The 16365-nt window shown below is 30.2% G+C and overlaps 1 long non-coding RNA gene across 2 annotated transcripts; it reads right to left on the bottom strand.

Annotated features, from left to right (window-relative positions):
* Positions 1-4746: 4746 nt before the first annotated feature.
* On the bottom strand, positions 4747-7623 carry LOC120074642. Of its 2 annotated transcripts, none has more exons than XR_005481029.1 (7): positions 7493-7623; positions 6155-6247; positions 5856-6060; positions 5501-5715; positions 5332-5424; positions 5154-5256; positions 4747-5077 (listed from the first exon to the last, which is right to left on the bottom strand). It is a non-coding gene; the product is annotated as an uncharacterized LOC120074642 (long non-coding RNA). The 2 variants fall into 2 exon arrangements; XR_005481030.1 differs by having other exon boundaries at positions 7467-7596.
* Positions 7624-16365: the final 8742 nt, after the last annotated feature.

Here is a 16365-nt window from a genome sequence, read left to right as displayed (position 1 = left end):
CAAATGCCACTTATAGGAAATTTGGCAAGTACAAAGTAGATTACGTGGACACTAATGATGTGTAATGTTGAGACACATGGACAATACTTTGAAAAATGAGGGCATGACACATGGTCAATAAACACTAACATGAGTACCTAATGGATATCTATTATCATAATATTATTATATATTTATCTACTTTTGTTTCTTTTTTGTACCATTTTTGTTATCTCTTTAACTTTTTTTCTCTGGGTATTTTCTTTCTAACCCTCTAACTTTTCTCACCTGATTAAAGTTCTTATCCATAAAATTTTTGCATCTCTCCAACTTTATTTCATTACCTTTTTTTTTTTCTTTTTAGGAAAATCTGTCTGATTAAATTTTGTTATCTTTTTTTTTCTTGTTCCACCATAAATTTTTGCCCCAGTATCTCTAACCCTTTTCTTTCTCAAACTTTTATCAGCATTTTATTTTCTCTTTTAAACTATAGTTTTAAAAAAAATGTTTACCGCTCTCTAATTTAGTTTATATATCTTTCAAATGTAAGACTTTTTCTTAGTAATTTATCCTTGACTCTAAAATCACAAAGAAGACTTTTAGTGAAATCAACCTTACTTAAACAAGTTTGAAATCAAATATTAAAATAATTTATAATGAAACACTTTCCGATTAAATCATTTTTGCTTTAAACAATTAAGTTAAACTCACTTCTAAATATGTTTTCAATTACTCAAAGCACATGGTATAAAAATCACCTTTAAAAGTATAAAACCAACTATTTAAATGATTATATGAAAATTAATTTGAACCTTAATCCATCACATAAACAAATCATATTTGCTAAAATCACTATTCATAGTAGAATCCAAAGTATAAGAAGACAAGAAGTCCGGATATGAACATTCAACTCGACACAAGTACATTAATTAATCCATGCTAGAGTTGGCTAATACAAGTAGGCCGAATTACATAATGATACTTGTAAACTTTGACCTTTCTTTAAAAAATGCTCATGCTCTTTTCAATATTACAATATTACCTTGAACCTTTCATAAATGTTTTAAAATTATCTCTTGTAGTAGAAATTATTTAGAATGTTGAATGAAAATTGAGACTTGAAACGAGTGTAAGATGACTTGGAATGGAAATTAAGATTGGACACCATCACACCATTTTAACTAGGTCAACAACACATTTCTACGTCGCAATTTTCATCAAACAATATAATATTGGCTAAATTATAAAATAAATGTCATTGAACTTTGTAATTTGTGTAAAAAAATACCTTTGAACTTTCAAAAGTTAAAAAAATACCATTAAACTTAAACTTTCAAAAAGAGTTTTTTTTTTAAAAAAAAAAAAAACTTACCGTTAGTTTTAGGTAGAAAGTGTTAGTGTTTTGTTTAAACAATACTTTTGGACTTTCACAAGTGTCAAAAATACCATAAACCTAAAAAAACGATTCAAACCTACCTCATCGTTAATATATGAAAAAAAATCGTTTATACCTCGTTGTAAATGTAGGATCAATACGGTAACTCTAGAGAGGAATGACACTAAAATAATTTGGATCTTTTCCGACACTGCAAACCATCTAGATTGGTCGAAAATAGTGTCGGCCAAACCTTTCTCGATGGTCAAATAATCGTCGGCTGGATGGGCATAGTCTTGTCGGCGTAACCTTCCCCGACGGTATAACAGTAGTATCCTAGGGAAAAAAAGTTATCTCGACGGATGGAGAATAAGACTTTTATGCCGACCCTAAATACCACTGTCGGGATAATTCGCGAACCCCGCCAGTCGTAATTTATAAAGATAGACGGGATAAAAAATTTCGTCCGACGGTGATAAGACACCGTCGGGATAAATAATTATATCCCGACGATGACTTTGCACAGTTAGGCAGTTTTTATCCCAACGGACCATCCGGATAAGTTACTTCCACAGACGGTGTGTTTTCATCGTCGGGATTTAGTGGCTTTTCCCAACCCCATGGATTGTTGGGGGTTTGTTTATTAGCGTCGGGAAAAGATAAAAAAGTTCATTAAATTATGGTTTTTTCCGACCCCTTGTATCATCGGGATTATATATTTAATCGTCATAATTAACTTTTTTTTTATTCTTTATTTTTTTTTTTTCAAATATCATACTTGTTTGAATCTTACAAGCATCATTCAAACTAATATAAAAATTGCCAAAATCAAGTAAAAGTCTACAATAGTAAATAATATATAAAAAACATGTTTGAATTTCGAGAGTTACTAATACTACTCGTCTTAAATTAAAACAATACATCCATAATTTCTTAATCCAAAATAACATTACATGATAGCGTCAGGTCTTATTGGGAGATGCATTTACAACCTTAATCCACAATTCCTAAATCAAAAGTTATATTTAGATCTACAACCTAAATACACTTGTCAAGAGACGCATCTTCAACATAAACCTCGAGGTACCTACAAAATACAAATTTAAATAAGTTTAATGCTCAATATACCATATACGAATCTCAAAATGAATATAGAATTTAAAACTCAACTAAGAACATTAATGAATTGAAACATACTAACTCAAACTTGCATATTTCAATCTCAAACTCAATATATAACTTAAAACCAATATAAGAACATTAACAAATAAAACCCACTTTAACTTCAAACCTAATATAGCACCTAAAACCCAATGAACTGATAACTACATATTTCAATCTCAAACCTAATATAGAACTTAAAACCTGACTAACTCATAAGAATTGAAAAAAACCAAGATATACCTACATTTACTTATTCAAACTCAACTTCATAATCCCCAGTTTGTAAACTTTATATGAACAAACTATTATGTGATTAATAATATTTATTCACTTTGTCTATAAAATATGTGATATTTTAGTTGCATTAACCACAAACCAATAAACTAACATCCAAGGTTATCATTGTACCTTAAACATATATGTGGAGACATACAGGTGGATCATGTTTAAGTGATAACCTAAATGGTACGTATTAGAAGGTTAAGGCTAGGTACCTTATCCTTGTGACACTACGAGTATTGCCCGCTTTGTAGGTGCTACAATTTGTGTAAAGTGCTACAAATGATCTGATCCTGATCATTCATGTATTAGATATGCGAGCAGGGATATTCTATGCAAAGGAGTTTGTATAAGACCGAACCACGAAATGTTTAGTCTCATTATATAACACCGTTCATAATAAAGACTTTCATTTCACCAGGATGACCATAGGTAACATGACTTTAATCCTGAGTGGGTTGTGAACTCTACCTATGATGGTGATCCTGTGATTTGTATGGGTAAAAGTGGCCAAATCGTCGACTCAACAAGCCTACCATTTTGGGAATTCATCTGATTGGAGAGCTGGAAATACAGCTACATAAGATGGAATTCACTCCTTACTCGAAACAGAGGTAAGCAGATAAATTGCTCCCTTAAAAGCTGATTCCGGATCTTGAACAATGTGACATCACACCCTCTCTTGGCCTGAGAGGGGTTTAGTCATAGTAGGACCATGATCTATTGTTCATTAGAGGGATCAGTGGTACTTAAGGAGTTAGATGTAACTAAAGAGATAAAACGGTAATTTGGCCAAGCTGTACTTACAAGTAATTTATGAAGGGTCATCGTACTGTTGATTGGTTATATCCAATGAACATGAAAATATATCTATAGTGCGAAGAGTGCAGTTGTCGCTCTTTAGTGGAGTGTTCGATAGTTAATGGATGGTGAATAGTTAAAGAGTTTAATTAATTATTCATGTACCATTAGAGCTTCAAGCTACTGGTTCATAAGGTCTCCTTGATAGTTTAAAAGGTTTTAGTTGAGAATCAGTTTTTGGGTTAATTTGAATTGTTTAAACTAATAAGAGAGATTTAATTATATATATAATTAAATTGTTTCAATTATATAGGATATAATTGTTATAATTTATTTGATACATTATAGTTTAATGGGAGAAAATAAATATTTGAATGAGATTCAAATATATTATCTATGAATATGATTCATAATTGTTAAATTTAATATAAATATGATTTATATTAATTGACATAAAATAGAGAAAAGAAACTATAGTTTATATTGTATATGATACAATATTAAAACTATAGGTTATATGTTATATTTGATATAACATATAGTTTAATATAAATATAATATGATAAGTTAGTTATCATATTTATTTATATTATTTTATTATTTTGAATAATAACTTCCTCTATTTTCTCTCCAACCACCTTAGTGGGTGGTTATTAATTTTATTGCAAGAGGAATAAAAGAAAATTTGTTTTCTCTTCCCCTCTTTGCATTGGCTGAACGATTGAGTATACAGAAAATTTATGTGCGTTCTCTCAATCTTCTTCCTCCACATTCGAATTATCCCTCCTAACCAAAATAGTCAGAGTCCACTCCTAGGTTCTCACCCTGAGAATACTAAAGGCTCATGGTAGTGTCTTCTTTGTTTGATTCGAGAAGTTCTTGAAGAATGTCTTCAAGAGGTTGTTGTGTTCGAGGCTCGTGATTGTTCGAGGGATACGTGAAGAGAAAGGTTCTTCAAGGGTAATGTATCTTGAAATCTTTTTCTTGTATCTAGCATGCTATAATTTATTTTGAATGCATATCTTATATGTTAGCTGTAAATTATGTTTTTAATAATTAATGAAATTTGGACGATCTGCTTCCGCTCAAGGATCTCTTCAATACGAGTTCCTTCAATAACAACATACACAATCTTTTTATTAGTTTGCTACGAAAATTTAAGAGTTCATACATAGTTCGATTTATCTCTCATGAGCTATAAGAGCATAGCTTTTATATCATCCATCTCAGATTGTCTTTTTGTTTCTAGTTCGTCCAATCTAGCCAGTCTAGCATTTAACTCTTCTATCTCTTGTTTTTGCTCCTCTATAACTTTTGATGAGGATGTACTGGATGATGATTTACTTTTTTCATTGTTTTACCTTTTGGTGTCCTACCAAGGCCCACTCCTGTGGCCAACACCTGCTCGCACATTTCTTCTTCTGATATTGGTTCAGACCCTTCTTGGGTGGAGGCTTCTCTCAGCTCGACCGTTTGACTCTACATCAATAATTAGGACTAATTATTGTATGACAATTGTATATAAATAAAGTTACATTGTGGAATAAAAACTTACGTATGAATCATTAGCGGTCTGATTAAAAACGGCTGGTCACTCTTATAGTGTGTTTGTTTAAATAAATCCACTTTATGTCCATTGTTTGACTGTCGGGTCCTTTCTGTAAAACAATTCACATGGAATACATTAATAATACTTTCTTAGAAATCAAATATAGAAATACTTTTAATATTACCGTGGATTCTCATATGAGTATGAAAGTCTTAGAACCAACTGTATGAGGGTACTTTTGGGCTGACCGATTCCTTTGATTAGTTTTTGCCACTTTCTAAGAAAACAAGAAATTAAGAGGAAATGAGTAATTGAAATGTAAGTAAACAAAAAAAAAACACAAAATTTCTTACTCTTCATTTGGTGGATTCAAACTTGTTGCATAAAAAGTGCCAATCTTCTATGTCGTCTTTAAGTCGATTAGGTGGGTGTGGTACTTCTTCAGGATTTGCATATTTTTTTTATAGTGTTTGTGTAGTTCCCTCCTATACTCTTTGAACAAACTTTTCATCTGTTCATTGATGAAATTATTGACCAGTTGGTTGGACAAGTCTAACATAAAATGGTTCTAAATTAAGAAAGAAAAAGAAAACTAATTAGTATCTCTGCATATGTTACATTAATATATATATATATATATATATATATATTATATATACCATCTTACAAATAATCGACTTTAATTGGCTCTTTAATTTCTATTGGTACCTCTCTCCTTGATCCATAACGAATAGAAAAAGATTCTCAAACATTAGTACCAATGGCTATGCTAAACCTTGTAGCATTGTTGCAAATTGATTTCTCCAATACAGGGTCGAACTCGATAGGAATTCTCCCAAATTGTTGCATATATTTATCCAAAGTAACGTTTCGAGAGTATCGCGTCCAGCCCTATTAGTCGTACAACCAGACTCTGTAAAAAGTATGTATCGTTAGTTTAATTAAACATTAGTTTATATACAAATTATCGATTATAGATCTAAAATAAAATGTGGATCTAAAATAACCTGAATTATCTCCCATGAAGGATGATGCGTCAATATGCTCGAATGCTAAATACTCCAAGGCTACCTCCTCATTAGTGTGACCTACCATTGTTCCTGTGCAAACAACAATATGTAAGTTATGAAATGAAAAAGAAGATACATATTTACATGTTTATTCCATATCATTAAGATGTTCATCGAAACTAAAACTCCTATTAGAAGATGATTGTACATTTTTTTTCTTGTCATTTATGAAGTCATCATCAACTCATTGAATTATCTGTTCTTCTACGACTATAGGATCAATATTAACTCTACATAAATTGATATCGTTCATTAATTCATCGATTGTACAAGTAATGCTAGTCACAATTTCTAATAACTTAGGAGTTTTAAAATACCCAATATTTGAATTTTGTTATGCCAAAGTTCATAAGGAGTTTTATCCAAAGAATGTCTAATTAAAACTCTATTTAAAACATAACAAGCGATGTTAACGGCTTTCGCCCAAAAGTATGTAGGTAAACCATACTCATGCAACATTGATCTAGCAAATTCTTGCAAAGTACGCCTTTTCCTTTCAACTACACCATTTTGTTGAGGAGTTCTTGGAGTGGAGAAATTATGAGAAAAACCATTTTCTTCACAAAAAGTTTCAAAAGCATTGCTATCAAATTCTTTCCATGATCACTCCTAATTTTAGAAATCAAAAAACTTTTTTCATTTTGAACTCTTTTTGCAAAACTAGAAAAGATTTTCAAAGCATCATCCTTATGTTTTAGCATCAAAACCCAAGTAAATCTTAAAAAATTATCAACTATCACAAAGGCATAATAGTTCCCTCCAAAATTAGCAATTCTAGAAGGGTCAAATAAGTCCATGTGTAATAGTTAAAGGGGTTTAGTTATAGAGATTACATTTTTAGATTTGAAAGAAGACTTAGTTTGCTTACCCATTTGACAAGCATCACAAACTTTGTCTTTTTCAAATTTAAATTTGGGAAGACCTCTAACCAAAGAATTCTTGGAAATATTTGAAATTAAGTGCATGCTAGCATGTCCTAGTCTTCTATGCCATAACCAAGAATCATTATGCAAAGTCGATAAACATTATCCAGTTAATAGGACAATCATTCAAATCAATAGTATAAACATTTTCATTCTCTCTTTCCAACAAATATAACTTTTCTATCACTAGCATTTTCAATGATACAATTCTCTTTATCAAACACAACTCTAAAGCCTTTAATCACATAATTGACTAATACTAAGTAAATCATGCTTCAAACCATCAACCAAAAGTACATTTTCAATTAAAATAGAAGATTCATTACCTATACTACCTTTACCAATTATTTACCTTTCTTGTTGTCACCAAAGGTTACAAGACCTCCATCCTTTTGGAGAGAAAGACAAACTTAGATGGGTCTCCCATCATGTGCCCGAGCAACCACTATCCAAGTACCACTTGTTTTTCTTAAAGACTTTCAAACAAACCTACAAACACAAATGTTCAAGTTTGATTCTTTGGTACCCACACTTGTTTGGGTCCTAGATGTTAGCATTGACAAACTTGGAATCCATTTCATTTTTGCATAGACATTTAAGGCATTGGATTTAGACAAGTAACAAGAATAAGTTGTATGTCCAAACTTGCTACATGAGAAACAAACAACATTATGCAAAGATTTATCTCTTACAACAAATTTATGCACTCTACTTTTCTTGGAGAAATTATTCCTTAGAGCATTGTGAAACTTTGCCCTTTGAGAAAATTTTCTTCTTGGAGAAGTAGTATGAGTATATTTCAATTTAAAAACTTAGGTCTAATATGGCCTTCAACACCACAATAATTACATATAGGCACAAAGTTGATTTAACATGCTTAGATACAACCTTAGGCATATTAAGCTTAGGCATATAATGAGATGCTTTAACAAGGAGTTTTAGAACTTGAAGGAGTAGAACATTCATCAAATAGCCTAAACCTTTTTATCACCAAAAGACTTGCCTACTTCAATTATCTTGTCTAATTCTTTGAGCACCTATTGTCAACTTTTTAATAGATTCTTTAGCCTTATCAAGTTCTTGCAAAGCACTAAATTCCTTTTCTTTGAATAATTTAATCAAATTATCTTTTCACAACTATCATGCTCAAGAAATTTAACTTTGTCAAGCAAGGCATTTTTCTCATCACAATCAAAAGCATGTTTGTCACAAGAATATTCATTTTATCAATATGCATAGCATCATGCTCATTATCTTTTAAGCAAGCAATTTCTTCAAGTAAATACTATTTTTTTACTAGATAAAACATTGTATTTCTTTTTAAGCACAACATACTTAGAACTAAGTTTTTCTAAATCATTTTGCATATTTTCAAAAGTTTCGAACAATTCATTATAAGAAAGAGGTTTCTAGAGTTACCTCATCATTTTGTTCATCCTCTTTGTCACTAAGAGTCATGAAGCAAAAATTGGTCACTTCTTCATTATCACTCCCACTTTCGCTTTCATCGCTATCATTCAAGTAGCTTTCATTGCTTTCTCTTGGATTTATTGGATGATTTGAAAAAGGACAATCGGTTCTAATATGACACGGCTTCTTGCATTCATAGCATATTACCTCATCCTTTTTGCTCTTTTCACCTTTTGACTCTTTTTGGATGGAGAGATGCTTATTGAATTGCTTCTTTCTCTTGATGAAGTTCTTTATACTTACATGAAAGATAGGTAACATCATCTTCATCAGGTCATCTTCATTCTGGGAGTCAACTTCTAAAGAGATGGTCTTTAAAGCTATACTATTTTCTTTCTTTTTCTTCTCATTCCTCCATGTTTTTCTTGATCTTTATCTCATGCGTCAACAACGAGCCCATGAGTTCATCAATGGAGAGAGATTTGAGATCCTTTGCCTCTTGAATGGTTGTGACTTTAGGCTCCCATTGTTTAGGCAAAGACCACAATAGCTTCTTTATCTTCTCAAAATTTGAGTACTTTTTTCTAAGTCCTTCTAAAGCATTGACAGTGTTAGTAAATCTAATAAACATATCGAAAATAGCTTCATTTTCATCAATTTTAAACATTTCATATTGATGAACTAACATGTCAACCTTTGTTTCTTTTACTTGACTAGTTCCTTCATGAGTAATTTCTAATTTATCTCATATCTCTTTAGCGGTTTTGCAAATAGACACTCTATTATACTCAAATTCATCAACAAAATAAGCAATTAATAGCTTTGGCATTTAAAGAGTATGCTTTCTTTTCATTTATTGACCATTCTTCCTTAGGTTTTATAGTGCTAACACCATCAACATCTTTTGTTGGAATTTTAAAACCTTCCTCAACAATATCCCATAAATCATAATCAATAGAAAGCAAAAAAATCTCATCTATTTTTCCAATAATTATAATTAGTACCATTAAAGAAAGGAGGCTTTGTAATAGATTGACTATCGGTAAAAGGGATAAAACATATAGTTGTCATAGCTCAAAAACAATTAAGTTTATCAAGAAATAATTATTTCAAGAAGAGCAACCCACTCTGATACCAATTGTTGGATCGATATGGCAACCCTAGAGGGGTGAATAGGGTTTAATTAAACTTTTTTTTATAAATTAACCCAATTAAAACTAATTAATACACTTTTTATAAATAATAAGAAAAATTCAATTTATGCAATAAATAAGATGACAAAAATGTGATAATTTAATCTATCAAATTTTAGCAAATAAATAAGAAACAAACTAAAAACATACAATAAATTGCTTAAACTAATTGCAAAAAAAAAAGGAAAGAGTTAGAGAAGAAGACACTGTAATTTTTATAGTGGTTCGGTCAAACTCGACCTACCCCATTCCCCAAGTGGCCTTTGGGAATTTGAATAAAATCTATCCGACTCTTTCCACGGATTAAAGCCCAACCGTTACACCACCGCTCCTTTACGGTTTCAAGAGCAAACCCGATCTTTTTCACGGTTTAGGATCAAACCGTTATGAATGTTGGAATTTTTGAAGAACACAATACAACTCTCACTAGAGTGGATTTACAAAGTTTAAGTACTCAACAAGTTTATCCTCACAATACAATAACACTCTCTCAAGAATAAGATGAAAAGAAAAATTGGGAACTAGAGAGAGCAACAATGGAACTTTTGAGTTTTGGAGGATTATGAAATGTAAAATTTATTGGTTTAAAAATTGGAGAGGAAAATGGTTTTATATAGAGATGAAAAATTTTTAGAAACCACAATTAATTTGGACTATTGGATTTTGGAAAAGAAAAATCAATGGTGGAGATTTTAAACTAAACTAGTCGTTAGATACAAATAAAATATAATATTAAATTCCTTTTCTTTTGAAGTTCATTTTCTTTTTAAAATTAATCCAAAAAATAAAAAAACATACCATGTGTCAAAAACTAGCCGTTAGACACAAACATAAAATAATATTAAATTCAGTTTCCTTTTAATTCATTTTCTTTTAAATTCATTCTCTTTAAAGCCAATCCAAAAATAAAAAACAACCATGTTGTAAAAACTAGCCGTTAGACACAAAAATAAAATAATATTAAATTTATTTTCCTTTTAAATTTCTTTTTAATTTCAATTTTTTATTTTAAATCAATCCAAAAATCAAAAGTTCATCATATGTTAATCTCTTAATGATTCACCATTCAACCAATATGCTGCCACATGTCTAAGATGGTCTAGTTATGCCACGCCATCCACCACGGTATTTTCTCTATAGACTTGTTTCGGTCATATCGTCTTCGTTTTAGCTCCGATTTGAGTGATTCAAGAGGTGTTGGAATCGTTGTTCCGAGTTCTACGCTATGGATATATTAAAATACTAAAATTTTTAGTAATTAAAAATTGAGTTTGTTATCATCAAAACATTGATTAATTAATTAATTAAAATTAATTAATTTGAAATTAAGGGCCAAAAAGCCAACAACCATTACAACTACTCTTTTTCATGATCAGAAGCAACACTTACAAAATGTGTGTAAATGTTAGAGAATACTCTTAAAACTCTCTTAATAGAGTGGTTTTACAAACGTTAAGCTCACAACAAATTAATCTTCACAATACATAAATCTCAATAATAAGATGAGAAAAGAATAAAATTGAAGCTTTAAAAGAGTAACAATGGAAGTTTTATATTTTTTGTAGAGCATTGAAAATTATGAAAATTGTTATGAAAAGTTGGAGAAGAAGAGTTTACAAAGAGGAGAAAGAAGCTGAAAACCACATTTTATTTGGATCATTAGATCTTGAAAAAGAAAAATCAATGGTGGATACCTTTTATATTGTGAATAACCAACAGTTAGATGTAAACAAAAAATAATATAATAATTTTTTTTTATATTCATCTTTTAAAATCCAACAAAAAAATAAAAGTTAATCATGTGTCCAAAATTTGTTGTTAGACACAAACATAAAATATATTAAATTCATTTTCTTTTTAAAATCAATAAAAAATTCAAAAGTTCATAGTACTCCTCTATTGCTTCAAGTGGCACCTTTCAATTGGTCCACTTTAATAAGAAAAATTTTGCCACATTATCACCTCAATATTTTTTTGTTGGTTGTTTTTGTCATATATTCTTTGTTTGAATTCCGATTTGAGTGATTCAAATTGCGTTGAAACTATTGTTCCAAGCTCTACTTCAAAACATTAAAATTAACAAAGCATGTTTGTTATCATCAAAACATTAATTAATTAATTAATTAAAATTAATTAAAATTTGAGATTAAGAGCTAAAAACACAACAGTAAAATTAACTCTAATTTTTATGTATAAAAAAGTTTTAAAATACTTCTACAGTTAGTATTGTGATCAATTTGTTTGAAATTTTCTTGGATTTGAAAAGAACGAATTTCAAAAAAAATTATATAGAAATTCTCTTTGGTTTATATTTATATGTATATATATAGGTACTCTCATTTTTCTCCTATTTATCAAATTCTTATACATATTTTCTCAGCGATCAAAATATAAATCAAAACTTTAAGTTAAGACATAAAATCTTACAAAATTTCAAAATCAAAATATCTTCCCGAGACATACCAATTTGATAAAGAGCCAAATATAAAAAAGGTATGTAGCTATTAACACGTACTCGACTATTAATGTACAACTTTATTAAAATATTTAAGTCTAAGGTCACTTGGTGCTTCCATTATTCTTTTTCTTCTTGTTATAGTTTATATAGCTTAATAGAAGTGAGTTATTTTATTTATTTATTATTATTTTTAGATAAACAAATGTCAAACAGTTAACAAAAAGGGAAGTAAGAAGGTATTGCAAAAGAAACGAGAGAATATAGAGAATGAATAAGTAAGAGGAAGTTAATAGTTTTTGTTCATATACTAACAATAAGGATTTTTTTTTTTTAAAAAAAAATTAAGCTTAAGGGTATTTTTTAAACTTCTAAAAGTTTAAGGGCATTTTTAATATAAAACACTAACTGTTTTCATCTAAAATTAACCGTAAATGTAATTTCAAATTTTTCTTGAAAGCTTAAAGGTAATTTTTGAAATTTTTAAAAATTCAAAAATATTTTTGACATAGAGTACAAAATTTAGATTGTTTTGTAAGCCTATAGTAAGTTTATACTACAAGAATAATTTTGAAATATGTTTATTAAAAGAAAAAAAAAAAAGTAATATTACAACTCTCACAAGATTATAAGATAATATTTAACAAATCAGATTCACCAAAGAAATGGTGACACGTCAAGTACACGTGTACGTTGAATGCTCCCCGCCATTGCCGCAAAGGCAATCTTCCCGAAGGCTGGGGACTCATCAGAGCCGTCGGTTTTCATGAATAATATAAATTGACCGACCATTAGTAGGCGACTTGGCACAGAGTCAATCAAAAACTGCCACGTGTACTTTCTGTCCCGTTCCCTGGGGTAGAGGGATTATTTTCCTCCATATATTTTAGGTTGTTAGCAATATTACTCAAAATTAAATTAATTTTAATTACTGTGGACCAGACCAAGGTTCATGTGGGCCTTAAAATAAATAGATCCATTGAACCATGGAGAGAAGCTGCACCACTAATCATAACATGGGAAAATTCCAAAAAACCATCTAATTACAACCATAAACTTTAATCCTAAAAATTAAGTCTTTAAAGTTATACAAAAGTTAGAATTTGACCCCTCAAACTTATCATTAACGTAGAAATTGGACTCCTATAAATGTATCAAACCTAACATCTGGTTTATATAATAGTGCACTGCTACATTTTCTAACACGTTGCGTTAGAGATGACCATGTCTATTGTAGCCTTAACGCGATGATTATCTCTATTGCAATCTTAATTTTTTTGTTTGTTGTATTTTTCTCATTTTCCTCATAGTTTGTTGTATTTTTGGGTGAGAAAAATAAAGATCGTGATAAGGATGACCATCACATTAGGGCTACGCATGGTCATCCCTAATGCGATACGTTATAAAATATTGTTGTGTTTTTCCTATTTTTCTCACACTTTGTTGTATTTGGGGTGAAAAAAAGTAGAGATTACCGGAGAAATGACCATCACATTAGGGTTACGATAAAGATGGTCATCCCTAACATGATACGTTATAAAATATAGTAATGCACTGACGTAAGCAGAATGTTAGATTTCATACGTTTGTGAGAGACAGATCATTAATCATAAAAGCGCTTGTGAATAAGTCATCCGTACAAAAAACTCAAAAATTGAACCTTCAAACATTTTCCACCATTACAATTTCTACATTTACAAATATTTTAGAGTCCAATTTTAACACTTTTAAGAACTTAATTTTTACAATTTATAATTACAATGACCAGCACACTTTAAGGGTAATTTTTACAACTTAGCCTCCAAACAATATAAAAGCTTTAAATCTCTCTCTCTTCTGCTTTAAAGCTTATTTAATTTTGGATGATAAATTTTCAAAACATTTATTTTGATTTTTTTAATTTTTAGAAATAACGATGTTGGTCTCCAAACATTCAAACTTTAGGAAAGTAATTTATTTTTGCAATGGTTAATGTTTTGCCTAGTTTATTTCTATCTACTCATGATTTCTCAGTACACGTTTACATTAATATGTTAATACACAAATTCTAAAATAATACATTACTCGTGCATTAAAATATTAACAAAAAAGATATATATAATAATAAAGAAAGGGATTAAAGTGCTTTTTTAATGCCCATCAACTAAGATATACATGTTTTTTCTTTTTGGCCTAGGTGAGCTTAAGCTTAATTATAGTCTCTTCTTTGAGTTCAGGGATTCAATACCTCATTTTCAGGATTGTTGCACTAGAAAAATACTACTTGTATGTATGAATTTCTTTGTTAGGTTATGTAATCTACTTTTCCTAAGGTTTTTAGATAGCCAAGAAATGAAAATTAAAAAACTTAGGGCTGTTTGGAATTTTAGGATGACTCGACAACTAGAATAGTTGTCAAAGTTGATGCTCAAGCAGTTACTATAACAACAATAAAATAACAATTAATAAAACAAATAAAAATACACAAAAAGATGGTAATCCCAATTTGATGTTAAATCACCTACGTCTGGAGTACAGTGTGCTCGAGAAAGATAATTCACTAATATAGGACAGTCAAACATTTATGATGGAGTACTTATTTGTACAGTGACACACATAGAGCCTAATTCAATAATAACCAAGACTTCTACATGTGAGACTCCTTCTTAATATAACTTAGTCTCTCCTTAAGTAAACAATTATTAGTGAATGTCACTTCGATTTTTCTCAATATATAAGATTTCCTCTCTTTAATCCACTCTTTTTCATTACAAGTGAAGACGATTCACCGATAAGACTTAGACTCTCCCTAAGTAAAAGAACTCTTTCGTGCAATGATGTTTTATGTTCTCCCTAAAATAGAGAATTCCTTTTCAAAAGACAAGTCTTAAGCTCACCTTCATGAAAGCTTTTTGTTAAACAATGATTTCCCACAACAAATATATCAAGCAAAGAGAGTACTCAAATGCATGGTAAAAACGACCACTGCACAAAGCACAAGACCACTAAAATCAATGTAAAAATGGCAACCCCTAAAAATGCAAGAAATTCCAAATAAATAGGCACAACGGAGAAATGGAATAACATCCTAACTAAAATCGCCCAACCAATAAGAAAGGAAAAATCCATGGAAAACAATCATGCAGAATATTCCCCACAAGAAAAAGATAATTTTGCAGAAATAGCATCTTGTGTGACATATTTTTTGTGATAGCCTCTATAACATCACTCATTCATTCGCAAAATCAAACACCTTAAACAAATATTCAACCAACAACAAAATCTCTAAAAGTTTAGAAACCACTCAAAATAGAGTTGGAAAAAACGAGTTTTTATAAAATAAGTTGGTTTAAGATAAACATTTGAAATCAACCTTTAGAAAAATGAACTTTAAGTGTTTGATGGTTAATCTCTCCATAATTTGTATAATTCTTAAAATTACCAAAACGCTCCAAAAGTCATATACCTCAATTCCACTATGTTGTCGTGGGCTACCATCACCGACCACCTGACTCCAGCCGCCACCTCCGGTGACCAGCGTCATTGGCCACCAACTCCGACGGCTACCTCCGACTGCCACTTCTAGCGACCACTATTATCGGCTTCCAACTCCGACAACCACTTTCGATCAACTCCAACAAACACTCCCCTAGCGGCCAATTCCAACCAACTCTGGCAGCACCATTGCATCAGCGTTCTTTGACCACATCATTGCGCGACCACCTCTACCAACTCTGACAACGACCAACACTAACGACTATTATTTTAAATTATTAATTCATATTACTTTATAGTTTTTGACATCAATAGAAACACTTTTAAATATATAACAAACCAAACAAACTTGTAATAAAAATACTTTTGAGAATGAGTTAGAGTTGTCAAATACATGAGAATTTTTTACGTTAAACAATTATATATTTTTTAAATTAATCTAAATACGTCCTTATTTGCGTTATTTTTAAAATTTTATTGAGAGTTCACGTTGATGATGGAAAAAAATTCTAGCCTAGTCATTAATTTTTTTTCAAAAAAGAGTTGGTCAACTTTTAGTTATTGCTAAATTCAAGCAATGAAAATGAATTAATTAACTCAGAGGTAGAATACAAAAATTATATTTTAAAACTTTGGGATAGTTCTAGAAATTTTCCAAGAGGTTTTTTTAATTAATTAATTATTATTTATGAA

The sequence above is a fragment of the Benincasa hispida genome, chromosome 3 (genome assembly GCF_009727055.1).
Source record: "Benincasa hispida cultivar B227 chromosome 3, ASM972705v1, whole genome shotgun sequence".
Lineage (NCBI taxonomy): Eukaryota > Viridiplantae > Streptophyta > Magnoliopsida > Cucurbitales > Cucurbitaceae > Benincasa > Benincasa hispida.
The sequence above is the reverse complement of the archived record's forward strand: the minus strand, read 5'-3'. Positions and strand labels throughout refer to the sequence as shown.